Consider the following 14,246-nt stretch of genomic DNA (forward strand, 5'->3'; position numbering starts at 1 on the left):
GGATACCCACAAAAGATATGCATGATTTCTGGCACACTGCATCAGGAGCTATTTAGTTTAGCATTAATTAGCTGTAAACACTGGTGCAAAACTTTTAAGGATGAGTTTCATTCTGGAGTTTCTTCTGGAAGGTTGTTTCAGTCTTTTGAAGAAAGGGAGGAAAAATGTTCCTCAATTTCTAAGAATTATAGAAAATAAAAACAAGTAAAGCTAAAAATGTATCAGCTTAAGGCAAAAGGTGGGAATTAAAGTCTCTCTAAATTCTAAAGGAAGGCAGGTCGGTGAGTTGAAAGTCAGTCAAATAATACCTTCAGAGAAACAGTATTAAAAATAAGCAACCGTTCTTGAAAGGTTGATTTGATTGCATCCTAAGGACAAGAATAATAAAAAAAAAAATCTTCAGGAAAATCCCCTTGAACCAGTAGCTTCTTCAATAATATAAGAACAAATACATACTTAAAAAAAACAAAACAGAAGTACAGTGTATACAAAAGAATCTTGAGAGACTTCCCAAAGTTTTACCCCAAGGATTAGATTCAAGATGACATATTTATCACATTGCAAATACCTAGAAACTGGTCTCAGCTGGTCTTCAAGAAAATCAGTTTTTCAGGTGGAACCAAAGTGTGTAAAGGTTGAGACATACTTTCAGAACACAGAAAAGTAATGACAATAATTATTTGTATGAAATACAACCTCTGTTGTTTTGTGCTAATGCAGATAAATTAGCGGGAAACCATGCAAATGAAAATCATCATGYCTTCGAAGGTTATTCAGTTAAATATCATGATTATATTTTGGAAACATCAGCTTTTAGTACCCAAACTCCTATGACAAGGTTGTTTTATAATCTAAAAAAAGTCAAGTCTCATATTAATTTTGGATATTACAGTAATCATTCTGATTGGGGGAAAACCAAAAAAAACCCACTGAATTCTTATTTGTAACAACACTTTCTTAATTACTTTCTTTACTGATAATTTTTCTACTTTTTTATTGTTGGCAATTAAAAACATGTTCTGTCTTCTGGCAAGGTGAATAAAAATTAAATATTCATTTAAATAATCTCCATGCTTATGTTCAGCAATCCACATCTAAAATATTATTAATGTGTTAAATTATTAAACATAAATTACAAGGCTAAAGCTTTCAACTTGTAAAAGTCTCCAGGGTAAGTCGTGGCACCGTTGTCTGTTCATTCATTCATACAAACAGAAGCTGAAGTTGTTTTGACTAAATGTATACCTGTGCCATAGCTATATGAGGGAGGAAGACCTTGAGCAGCTACCCATTTTACAAAGTATCTCCTCTTTTTAGACCTAAATTTCATTGAATAATGATAAATTCCTATCAGCAACCTTCCTTTGCCATAACAGTGGTGTTTGATGTTTTTTAATCTTCAGTGTATTCTCTTTATTCTGCACTAGTTCCAGATGAGAGGATTTAGAGGAAGAATTTCCTCTGGAGCCAACCTGTGGTGTGTATGGCTGCTGCACGCCGGATCCAGCTGAGCCTGCTGGAAGGGAAGAGAGCCTAGATGCATCCCCATGCATCTCACTGGAAGCCTATGCTGAGACCTTGATTATTCTGCCTTCCTGCAGATATGATGAATTTTCATTGAAAATGTGTCACTTTGCTGGTGCACATAGGGAAGTGTACTTTTCAGTGTATCGTATTAGCATCTTTTCTGTAACAGAGCTGGCCAGATACTGGGAAAATATATGTATAGTACATTTAAATTTGCAGTAAAAAGAGCTCTCAGACAGAGTCCTGGGTACTTTTAAGTCAGCTGACTTAACCAATCATAAAGGCTAAAGACCAAATATGGAATCAGTCAATATGAGACACAGATATAACAAATAAAATATTAATCTGACTAATTCTGGTGTGTATTTTCCTCTCCAATCTGTATGGTAATAGGATTTATGAATACATATCAAGGCAAGAACAAACATCAAAACTATTGATTTATCTGATGCTATCGAGTACAAAAGCACTACAGAGTACAGTGAGTATAAAATAAAGACAGAGATAAAAGAGCTATTACAATAAGCAAACTGATAGCAAAAGACAAACAGGAAAAACATTGCTTTTCCATCATGCCTTAATGGGATGATTGCATTCACTTGATTTTCTAAATACTGATTTTCACTTACTGTAAGCCTGGGGGATATTCATCAAAAAGTGTTTCCAGTAATTAGAACTTTGCAAGAAATTAAAAGATTGACAGTACTGAGCAGCAATGAAAACAAAATTCTAAGATTCATTCATGAGTATTTTCAAGCTGAAATATGAACTCTAGCAAGCAGCCAGCTCCTTGGCAATGTCTTAACACATGCTATTTTAATAAATCATTGCATTTGAAAATGTAAATGTATTTCTCTCAAGTAAGCGATCAAAAAGACTCCTGCTTAATTTATGATTTGGATACACTTTTCAATTCAAATATTCTACTTTCAAGATGTTTTCCTGGTAAAATTCATGTATCCATATACGCAAGTATATAGAAAAGAAATTTGTGAGGATTTTGACACTTTGCAAGTTTTATAGTATATGGTGAATTCTAGTGCTTGTACGCAGAGTTGAAAACTCTTTTCATTATATACATTTACATCTTGTTTGTGATCAACAGAGCAATGCTAACAGACCTCACCTGTTGCTGTTGAGTGTGGGCTCATTGAAAAGTGGGCTTGGTTATGAAATGTCTATTTTCTTTTAACGCCCTACTGTTGAGTTTTTGGAATGGGAGGTATTGATTTGTTCTGACAGGAAGGTAAATCCCTGCAAACAGTATGAATAAATGGTTTTACTGAATGATAGATGTGCTATATAAGACATTTCTCTGTTAGGGATATTTATTTACCTTTTGATAATCTGATGATTTTGCTTTCCCTAATTTCAACTGGGCTTTCACCTGCAGTTGATGGAAAGGACTGAAGTAGACACTAAAACAAAGGTTCTCATCATTAAACTGATACAAGAATGGGGAAAAAGCCCCACTGTTTATAAAATTTGCGGAGTTCATCAACACTGACAAATAACATAACTGTTACAGTGATTTGTGATTATGCACATTAAAAATTAAATAACTTCTCAGTGTCTGTCTGTCTATCTTTCTTTTCCTACTACATAAAGGTGATTGGAGAAGGGTAAAAAAAAGTTGTAAAAGAATCTGTGTGGTTACCTGGGTCAAGCTATTACAACTTTTATTGTGTGATTTTTAGGATTGTTGAATGTTTTCCATCTCCTCTTGCACTGATTCCCTTCTCTGATTTGCCCTGACCTTCACTGTTTGGTTTGCTTTCCTGAGCGTGTCGGGAAGGTCGTGCTCGGGGGTGTTTCATTCGGCAGAGCCAGGGTGCGATGGGGTGCGCTGCTGCCGCCCTGCTCYGACACGAGAGCACCTGCTCGCAGCAGCTTGCCTACTAGCGACCGAATAAGGGAGAGCTGTGGCACGTCGCTGTGTTTTCTAGGCATAGCAAGCCATCCGCCGTATCACTTGTTCTCAGATTTTCTGTACAATAGTAAGATAGTAAAACTCTAACTTTTCTGAGCATCCTGTTTTCAATGTCATTCCCAAACCATAGCTGATCTCCCAAGGAAACTCAGAAGAGAGAAGTGCTTGAATTAGGGACCAGGTTTGGAAAGGGGAGGACCCGTGCGTGTTCAGCCTCTCTCTGGCATGGCACAGCGGTCTTTGGTAGCAGGACTCCTGCGTCGTGCCCAGGCTGGTGTTTGACCCTCTTCAGCCTTCATGGTGAGTCCCCAGCGTTCCCGTTTGGACACTGCGGAGCGGCTTCCATGCGTCGCAGGGTCGCTTTGGTGGCAGCTGGCAGCTCACAGCCACTGGAGAGCCGGGACCTGCAGCCAGGGATAAGATCAGAGAAATCTCCGGAGAGAAGTGTTTAGCCGCCTCCAAGCCTGCACATTGATAAAGTGGCCTTATTACTAGGCAGCGTATCTCTCTTAAAGGGCAAACACATCGTCTTTAACCTTCACTGCACTATTTCATATGGTACCTTTACTTTGCATGTGAGAAGAAAAAAAAAAAAACCCACTGACAAACTCTGCCAAATCAATGACTGCGGAAGCAAAAAGGGGGAGCAGTCGGTGATGGCAGCCACCAGAAGCAGCTAGCTGCTCAGGCGGTCCACACTGTTATAGATCTCATTCAGCGGCTTTTCCTAGATCAGAATTTCAGCAGCTTTGCTGAGTGGTTTGTGCTTCACACCAGCTAAACGACATGGATTCTAGATTTCCTGTTCTTCACAAGATTAATGGGCTTTAAACTTGAGGCAATGCCTGTTCTAGCAGGATGCTTATACCAAAAGTGCACTGTAACTTGTATTTTGAGCAGAATTAATCCTATAGGCTGTTATGTGTTCACTCCTTGGTCCCAGTAATGAAGATAACCTGCTTCCCTTCTGACACTTGGATTAGACCTTCCTGGTGTTTATGAAAGATAACAGAGGTCTCTTTAGGACTGTCTCTAAAGCTCAGCAACATTAACAATAGTCTCTCTCTTTATTTCAGTGCCCTTAGAAGCTTACGGTTCGAGGTCAGCTGAGGCAAACTGGCAAACCCTAACCAGTTCTCTGTTGTCATCAGCTCTAAATTGGCAACATTTGTTAAAACAAAAGTCTCAAACAAAGAAACTCATGCATTTACTAAAATTGATTTCACTTCTGCTTACTATGATTGAAAATGACTGACAATCTGGAGGAACAAGCTGCCCTGACTTAAACATTCCTGTTTAATACAATGCTGTTAGAAATATACTTGTTATGAATCTGTTCTCATAAACTGCACTTACTAATTTATGTGCTGGTGTGTTTTGGAGCTTGGAAGTCATGACTGCTTCAGCACTATTGTGTGATGGACAGGAAATAAATACTTTGCTTTATGCTGATGGATTCCGAGAGTTGGAGCTGGACAGATTTAAATCAATTTGTGATAAAGACATTGTATACCAACACATGATCTGGAATACGAAAAAATATAGAAGAGAAACAATTAAGGACCAGCTGGAGATATAGACACAAAGAATTCTAAAGTAGTAGGCTTTTAAGCCATCAAAACTGCAGGATTAGTGGGTTAGGGATGAATATGAATCTTTGTGGGTTATATACGAACTCTTGGGAACCATTTCTACTCCAAATAGTTTACATCTTTTATAAAATATATAAACTAATACACTAAACTCACACATGTGTGTACTGATGAGGGCACAAGGGACTCTTCCTTCTTCAGGTAAAAGCCAGAGACAGTGTGGGAAGGCTCTGAGCTGGCACTTTTGGAGTGAACTTCAAAACAAAGCAGAAATGGGATTCAAAAAGGGAACAGCATCAAGCCTGGTCTTTGTGCTAATCCACAAACTAGCTAAGCAAACAGCATGAGAAGGCAACTGCACCCAAGAGAACATGAGTTCCTTGTGCCTAGATGTTTTAGTGACTTTGCTGTGAGGTTTCAGAAAGTTTGCCAAGTTTACTATAGAAATAAGTTTATAGTATTAAAAAGAGTAAATAAATGTTAATACTGAATACTGGTCATCTTAAAGAACTTAGAAGTTTCTCTTTTTGGTCCTATATGTTGCCTGGCTTGCAGCAGCAGGGCCATATGCTATAGAAATTTGTCTGTGTAACATATATTCAAGTTTGCTAGGAGTTAGTATCCCATGACACCTTGAGATAATATTCCAGTCTGCTGCAGATTTTTCTCACCTGTGTCATTTGTGGCTGCTCATTCAGGAGGCCACAAAACTGGTTGAGGAGAATCTAGTTCTGTTCACACCAACACCGAGCCTGCTCTGTGGAGGCCATCACCTCCTTGTGGTGCCATGGTAGGAAGACATGAGCTTCTAGGGCCTCACAGGTTGCTGGAGATATCAGATTTTCCAGGAGCTTGGTTGCAAGACAAACAATGCTGAGCCTGGATTGTGGGCTGTAGAGCAATCTTTGCTTTTCACAGTCATTTTCTTTTCCACTGGTTACTTATGTGCTCTTGTGGCATTATTGAAGCATTCCTGAAGACCCAAAGTGGATATACTGTCTTAGAGACAAGGAAAGATAGAAATAATTCTGGTCTGTGATATCTGGAGCTGATGCTTACTCCTGCAGGGAGCCTAACCTGGAAGCTGACACCAGTGCTGGCATAGAGTAATGTTTTCTGCATGGATGGTCTGCAAGAAGCAGAGAGGTATCAGACCATCCTGCTCAGTGTGAGCTAGCTCTTGGATCACGGAAAAAGAAGTGTGCAGAGCCTAACCAAGTGATGTAATTGCCCATCCTGGGAGCGTATCTTTGCAATCTATGAAATACAGGATAGTGTGCAAAAAGAAAAAAACACACCATAAAGAAAAATCTACTCTGAGGTCTTTCTGCAGTCACCCGTAGATGAAAGAGTCAAGACTGCAAGGGTAACTGCTGCGAGGGCTCGGGGAGCACTTGTCGTGGGGGGGGGCACGAGTGTAAGTGGCTGGAATCCGTGAATGTGCTGGGAAATAACCTCCTGGCTGCTGATTAAGTGACTCTGCTTCTGTTTGCACCAGTTGCCCCCGCCTTAATCTGAGGGTTATGCTCTGTGGGGAACTTCTTAGGCAGAGTATAAGCCCGCAAGGTGTTTTTTAGTAAAGGAAGTTGTGACAAAGAAACAAAACCTCTATGCAGAAGTCAGGACACAAGTGTGCTGATTTTTATTGGTTCAAGAAGCATCTTTCACCTAGGTTGTTATGTACCCAGGGTCTCCTGAGGACCGCAATCTAGCACACCTGCTTTTGTGTAAATGGAGAAATTGGATGTTTGTCTTGGGTCAGCCGAATCACAACCATATGCAGGTGCCTCCATGGATGTGGCATACAGCCTGAATCAAGCTTGTGATTCTCTAGAACCGTTTTTGCCCTCTCCTTTTTCGCTGGTGCACCCACTCCAGGCTTCTCGCTTTCATTTTGGGCAGTGAAATCTAGCCTTCTTTTTATCACATGTATTCCTAGCCATTAGTGTAGGTGAAGGTTTATTACTGACTGTAGACTGCTTCATATTCCAGGATTCCTAGCAGTTTTTCAACACAAAATTGAAATATCTTCAGCTTACATGGACTCTACTGCTGTATAACTAGCAACTAAATTAGGCCCAATTACACTGGGCCAGAATCTGGTCTCCATTATTCCTGTATAAATCTGGAGGAGGTTTGCAGATCACGCAGAATTATTCTAAGTTTAAACTGAACACACAACCTGGTCCTCTATGCTCCACCAAACAGATGCAATTACACTACATCTTTTCTACCTACCTACATATATTTACATTTAAGGATATCAGTGGAAAATAATGTCAACAAATACATTCTGGCTGATTCCTAAAAGCATGCAGTAATATAAAATATTTATTTTAGAGAGTGAGATACTTAATTGTACTCAGACACCTCTGGAATCCACTCTCATTCATTGCTGTATGAAAAGCAAACAGACAAAAGTCTAGCTGACAGCTTGCCAACACACTAATTAACTTTCAGCTGCAGAATTCTCAGTCAGACTCTGCTCACAACGTATACACCCTGACAGGAAGCACAGCAACAAAATGTAACTTTAAAATATAGAACTAGATGGAAAATAGAGGATGGCTTCATACAAAATGAAATGTTCTGCATATGAACATGGGTTGTACCTTTTTTATTATTGATTTGAGGAAGACCTGTGTGTCAAGCTCATGGCTTGGTAACACAAATTTTATTAATATTCCTCTTTAATTCTTGAAATTCAAAGACCTATTCGCTGTCTATATGTTAAAGTCTCCCTTTTATTTGTTTCCTAGCCCATATCTTCCCAATGTGTACCTTGTGCAGTTGAATACAGTATAAGTGGAAACCTTCAATTTGCATTTTTTTCAGAGACAAAGCCTCATGGTGGAGAAATTCATCTAGACCCCCTCCACTTCCAAATGCTTTTCCAAGTGACATTGATATTATTTTCCTCTACCTTTCACACTTTGCAGAATATTCAAACTTACTGCTAGTATAACACACACAAAGTATTATGGAAGTGTTTATGAAAAAAGATAGAAGATTCCAAATGTGCAATTACAAACTAAATTAATTTTTGTCCTCCTTTGTCTTTAACCAAAATTAGCCCCCTCCCACCCCCACATCTGCTCCGTTTCTGGTGTCTTCCCCCCTCCCATCTGCTCCTGCTCTCTTTTCCCTCCTCCCCCATCTGCTAGAACATCACTAACCCTCCAGGGATCCCTTTTCCTCTGTTTGACTCCCTGCCTCTCTCCCAGCTGGGCTTTCCTCTGCTATGTGAAAACAAAATGATAAAAACAAATGTTCATGTTGAAGAAAGCAACACACGTACTATTGTAAATGAATTCCTGCAAAAGTTGCCTTTTTTTGTGCTCTGTTTGTAGAAAATACCTCTTTGACTTTTCAAGCACAATAAAAGCATACATCTGAAAGTCCTCAGAGCTTTGGCATTTTTTTTTAGTTGATTCTGTTAAGGCATTGATTAGGCAAGCGCCCCAAACGTTTCACCCAAACTGGGAAGCTTTATTCTTTTGTCTCCTTGCCATGTCCATCGTTAGCAGTGCCAAATATCAAAAGCAGCTCCTCTGTACTGTGTTAGACATCATTTTCTCTACAACCTCCAAGAACTGAAAATACAGCTGAACTGGTTCATTGGTGGCAGGCTCAGGCAATGATGAAGCTTCAGTTGACAGCAAGTAGCAAATGTCTTTGAAAACACTGGGCTTTTCACACTATCCATATTACACGGTCCCATTGACTTCTCTGCAATTACACTGGCATAAAAGCAGCACAACAGAATAGAGAGTCATTCTCTGAATATTAGAGAACTAATTTTCAATTATTTCATTGTTATAGATTCTTTACCTATACACAATATAATCAGTGTGGCTCACACCTCAATTATTTGGCACCCACAAAGTCAAACTTGGCAACACATTATGGTATTTCCAAATATGCTTCCATGGAGCACATTTTAGTAACAAAATTTTAGGAACCCTTTTGTTTGTTTTCCAGCTTAAAACAATGTTTTATTTTGACGAGTTTTTCCCTGCATGCATGAATATACTGTAAGCCTTAGGAACCCTCACTGAAGAGTTCCTGTACTGTATTGCAGAAGTAAGCCTTGAAATGCCTTGCCTGGAGACCTGTCGGTTTTACTTAACAATATATATATGCACACACACATATTTGTATTGTTGGGGGTCTGTAGCTACTGTCTTACTTCCCAATCCAAAGTTAGGTCAGTGAAAATATTTTTCTAGAGCATGCAAAATTGAACAAATTGACACCAAGAGTACTTGAAGCAAAAATTAAAAGGCTGAGAAAATTTGCCATAATACTGGGGTCCATTTTAGGAAAACTTTGTAGCTTGTACACTAAAGATGTTTTCAAGTCTCATGACATTACCCTTTATGTCTTTTTATTGGTAGTCCAATTGTTTGGATAAAGATTAAATGGTGGATGAGTTGTATGTGGTAAAGGTTGGGCTTATCAACTACCTTTTTGGCTAGTTAAGCTTTAAAACCTGAGCACGAAAGGAGAAAAAAATGTGTGTTTGTTGCACATAGTCTCCTCTGGTCCACCATCTCCCTTCATTCAAGGAACAGCCATGATGTATGATGGTAGGCAATCCAAATGAGAAGCACTTTTCTGGGGAAAAGACAAGACTACCACATTCATGATGACTTTGGGAAGGGCAATTGTGTGTCTTCAAAGAACATACAGTAAGTATGCAACAGGAGGGTAATATTTTTTCACTAAAATGTTTACTGATTTTTATTTTTATAAAATGAAAATCATTTTCTCTGAATTATAAAAAAAATCTTTCCTTAGAAACCAGACCATGAATAATGATTATTCTTCAACTTCCATAGACTCTGCTTCTGTAACAAAGACAGGGAATATACAGTCCCTGCAGGCTTAACAAGGTTTATGTATTTTTCTTGTACTTTAGAGAACAGGATTATATAGAGGGGAACATCTGCAATGTTTTCTACTTTTCCTACAAATTCAACTACTGTTTTGTTATGTGGACTTACAAGTCCTTCATGAACATCTTATCTGTAAAGTGATTAGGAAAGAGAAAAACCATCTATATTGCATATTAAATATTAAAATCACTTCCATACTATTTTATATCTTTGGAGTCTTGCAGCAATTTAAAATATTTAATCAATGTTTACAACATATCTCAGAGGTCAGTGCTTATTTTCCTCACTTTATATATATCAATAAAATGATATGCTGATTGAATCCCACAGGAAGTTTTCCACATCTCATTTAATCAAATTGGGCCTGAATGGATAAATGATTGTGCAGAAAATTTGACAGAGCAGGAAGTCCCGTATTACAGAATTATTAGTCATATACTTTAACATAAGACTAATCCTACCAATAGAAGAACAGGAGTTATTCTGAAGCTAAATAATGGCATTATTGTGAAAAATTGTGAGATGTATTTTCAAAGCAGAATTCAATCTGACCTCTAAAGAGAAAATGTATTTTTAATCCCTAATTTTAGGAATTCATCTACTTTTTTTGGATAGGTAATGAGTCTGATAATTATGTATCAGAGAAAACCTCTGCAGTTAAAAAAAAAAAGGAATGGAAAAGAAAAAGGTGGAAAAAGAAAACATGCTATTATAAGAAGTCCTAATGAAGACAGTATAATGTATGGATTTTTTTTTTGTTGGTTTTTGGTTGTTTAATTTTTATTATCTGTTTTGTTTGGAAGGATTTGTAACTAATGATAACAATCTAAATACAATCCAGTGTGACTGTAAAGTTTTCTTTGTGTGTCTCCTGCTCCATATGGTTGGTAGTTTTTAATTCCTACATCATTTAGAACATCCTGTTAGGATTCTAAAACCCTAGCAAGAACTACAGAAATCTTATCTTTTCATTTTCTAAATGGAACAGGACTCAGTATTTTGGACAGCTGAACATTAGCATCCATTTTATTACCACTATACAATGTTAACASTGTAATCATTTGAAAATATTGCTCTACTTTCCAACTATACAATGTCTAAAAGTATATATATTGGTGTCACCTGATTTGCTGGTATTTTCATTTCATGCTTTTCTAGCAAAACCATTTATATACAATTATTAAGTAGAACTGGGGGGAAAAGGTTGTCCTTTAAACCTTTTACCCTAGGCAAACTTGGGCCTTACCTGTAAATATTTCAGACACTGAATGTTAAATGTTGATTTATAGCTCTATGTCTTGTCACAGGATATCAACTTGACACTTACAGAAAAGATCCATCAATTTTAATAAAGTGTCACCTTTCTATAGTTAAACAATCCATATAATTTTCTGTAAGAGAAAAATGTGATCCTATGTTCAATAATCACTATTTTAGAACCATATTTAAATGCTGTAGGACTCAGTTTCATACCTCTTGGTGTAAGAAAGGCAAGATTTTAAACTTCTATAGCTTTGCCTGTGCAGCAGTTAAACAGGTGAGTAGAGCTCATTTACTCACATAACTTGGCACAGCTTTATGCTACTTACCGAGAGCAATATAACCACCGAGACAGAGAGCTGAGCATAGGCTCAAAATCCAGCTGGGAACATGGGTCGGTTGCTTTGCTCCACTACGCTGAAGGCAGCTTGTTAATACCCCTGCGAGCTGAAGCATTGCTTTTGACAATAGCGTAGCTATATCTAAATGTCAGAAAACTTCACRTAAATCCAACCACATCAAAGGAATGAGGTGTCTGTTGTCTGAAGTATGTATTGCTGGATTTAGCAGCAAGACCATTTTTTTTAAAAAACCTTTTTTTTTTAACTCTTACTATAGAAGCATATACACAAGCAAATAAACTGGCCCTCATGCTCTGCACAGCTGTGTCACAGCAAGACTGTGGTGTTTCAGCCAGCCCAAACTTCACACCAGTGAAAGCAATAAAAGCATCTGCTGCACATTAAAGAGCCGGTGCAGATACTAGAGGAAGACTATGTTGTTTGTGCCTTCTCACAACATCAGCACAAGGTATTTAAATAAGTAAGCTCATTGGCACTTGCATGGGGCAAGTATGCAATGCAGTACTAAATATAAACCTTACACCAGTTCCACAAATCTTACTGTTGCCTGTTTTTTCAAGGATGATGCTTTTGACTAAACTCATCATTGCCTGAAGAGGAAACTGTTTTTTTTTTTTTTTTTTTTCCGCTAAAGCTCCTTGGCTATATATACTAGATGAGACATTCAAAACCCCAGTTTTTTTTCAGTGCCACCCTTAATGACAGGTGTTTCACTGTTTTATTGATTTACTGGAGAATCAGAAAAAATACTATACAGTTTATGCAACTAACTGTGGTTTAACTCTATGACTGTTTTTTTATTATGGAAAATCAGATACACTTAGTGAATAGTTCCCTTTCAATGCATACAGTTAAAAATAATATATATTGAATATTTCTGAACAAATAAAATTCAAGGAATCTGCTCACTGACACTCCAGAACCCAAAACAAGCTTTGAGTAAATTATTCACTGTGAATTATTTGTTCAGCTTTCTTCATTATGACTTCGGTTTGCTTGATTACTACTAAACAAACTTTCCTGGAATATGATATTTTCAACAACTGAATCAAGATTACAAAGGTGACCTTAGCTGGTGCCATCARATTTAGGAGGCCTTGAATTACAAATTCTTAATCCTATATCTCTTTGCAAAGATCATATAATATCTTGTATATAACGTTTTCAGGAAAAATGCTTCAGTTCTTTTTTCTTCTCTTTTTTAATATATCAAATATATAAATCAATGACAGCAGTCAGCAATCATAGGCAACCCTACAACAACAAATCAATGAGCAAAAGCACCAGATGAAGAAACTATCTTTTAAGAAAAAAAATTCAGTTTTAACTTTCAATGAGCAACTTAAACAGTAAGAATAGGATTTTTTTAAAAAAAACTATTTTATGAAAAAAATCCTTTTTAACTTAATTTTCTGAGTTTGAGGATTAAAAGTTTCTCTTAATATTTTCAAATAGTAAACACTGTCTGGTTTTCATGGTTAGCTGAAAGCACGTGCTAACAAGTTAGAGCACTTGGTGTTTTAGATGTTTTTATGGGATTTGGTTGCACAACACCCTTATTTCTCATATTTTAGAGAATAATTCTTCTTCATATAGAAAAACAGCTGTTGCTTCTGAATTACTTAATTTACCATGAATTTTAAAAGAGAACTGAAGGTCTGGGGAGGACATAAATGGCTTAAAAACAAAAGCCTACAGCAACCTAGTGGCAACCAAGCCTTTTAAACCTGAGATGCTCCAGCTGCACTGACTGACTTTTTCAGGCTAACATGGTTTGGGTTAAAGCCAATCATAAAAAAAAAAAAAAAAAAAAGTGCCTTTTCCTCTCCCTCATAAAAGAACCTTCCTGTGTATGTATAATATAATATAAGAAGAAGATATTCAGCTGACTCTAAATCAGGATTAAAAAACACTGTTTTTTATTTTTTAAGGACTTTTTTCTTGAAGATCAAATCCAGGTGCAGTCAACTCAATTTCTCAGAGTCAGCCACCAGAACTAGAGCTGCTAGGATTTAGTAAGCCACTGAAATGCTGTCTGTTGCAGGTTGTCTACATTTCATGAAACAGAGAGAAAGAGAGACCTCAGTCCTGAATTCTGCATGTCCTTCCAAACCCCTAATGATTCAGGAAGACTTAGATAAAATAAACAATCAGGCCAAGAAAGAACAAAGAAAAAAACATGTTTTGTTCAAGCTTCCAAGACTTCATGCCCATTACTTTTTATGTTTTTAAAGAAATATTATAGGATGCTGTCATCTGAGTTAGTAGCTTGATTTCTGCTTATAAATGTTAACAATGTTTTTAAAAGCAATATTAATATAAAAGATTATTTGGTTAGCAGTTGAATTAATATGGATACTAAATAAAGTCCCTGTCATACAGAGTTTGCATTTTTCCGTGGTTGATCCTGTAGCTGGGGACACGGACGTACCAAACAGGGCGCCGAAACGGTTTGAACGCACCAGAGGAATCGGCGGCCTCCTGAGCTGAGTCAGGTGCAGGATGAGACCCTCGTTTACTATGGGAGACAACCACCACCTGCAAAGGTAAGGTGACGGACTAGTAGAATGAGTGTGTTCATACAGCTGCTGCGGCTGGCCCTGCCGATCGGCATTAACTTACCCCCGGCTGTTCCCTGCTCCTGCAGTGCCTGAGCGCCCTGTGGATGGGCTCCCTG

This window comes from Apteryx rowi, unplaced genomic scaffold (assembly GCF_003343035.1).
Source record: "Apteryx rowi isolate R43461 unplaced genomic scaffold, aptRow1 scaffold_467, whole genome shotgun sequence".
Lineage (NCBI taxonomy): Eukaryota > Metazoa > Chordata > Aves > Apterygiformes > Apterygidae > Apteryx > Apteryx rowi.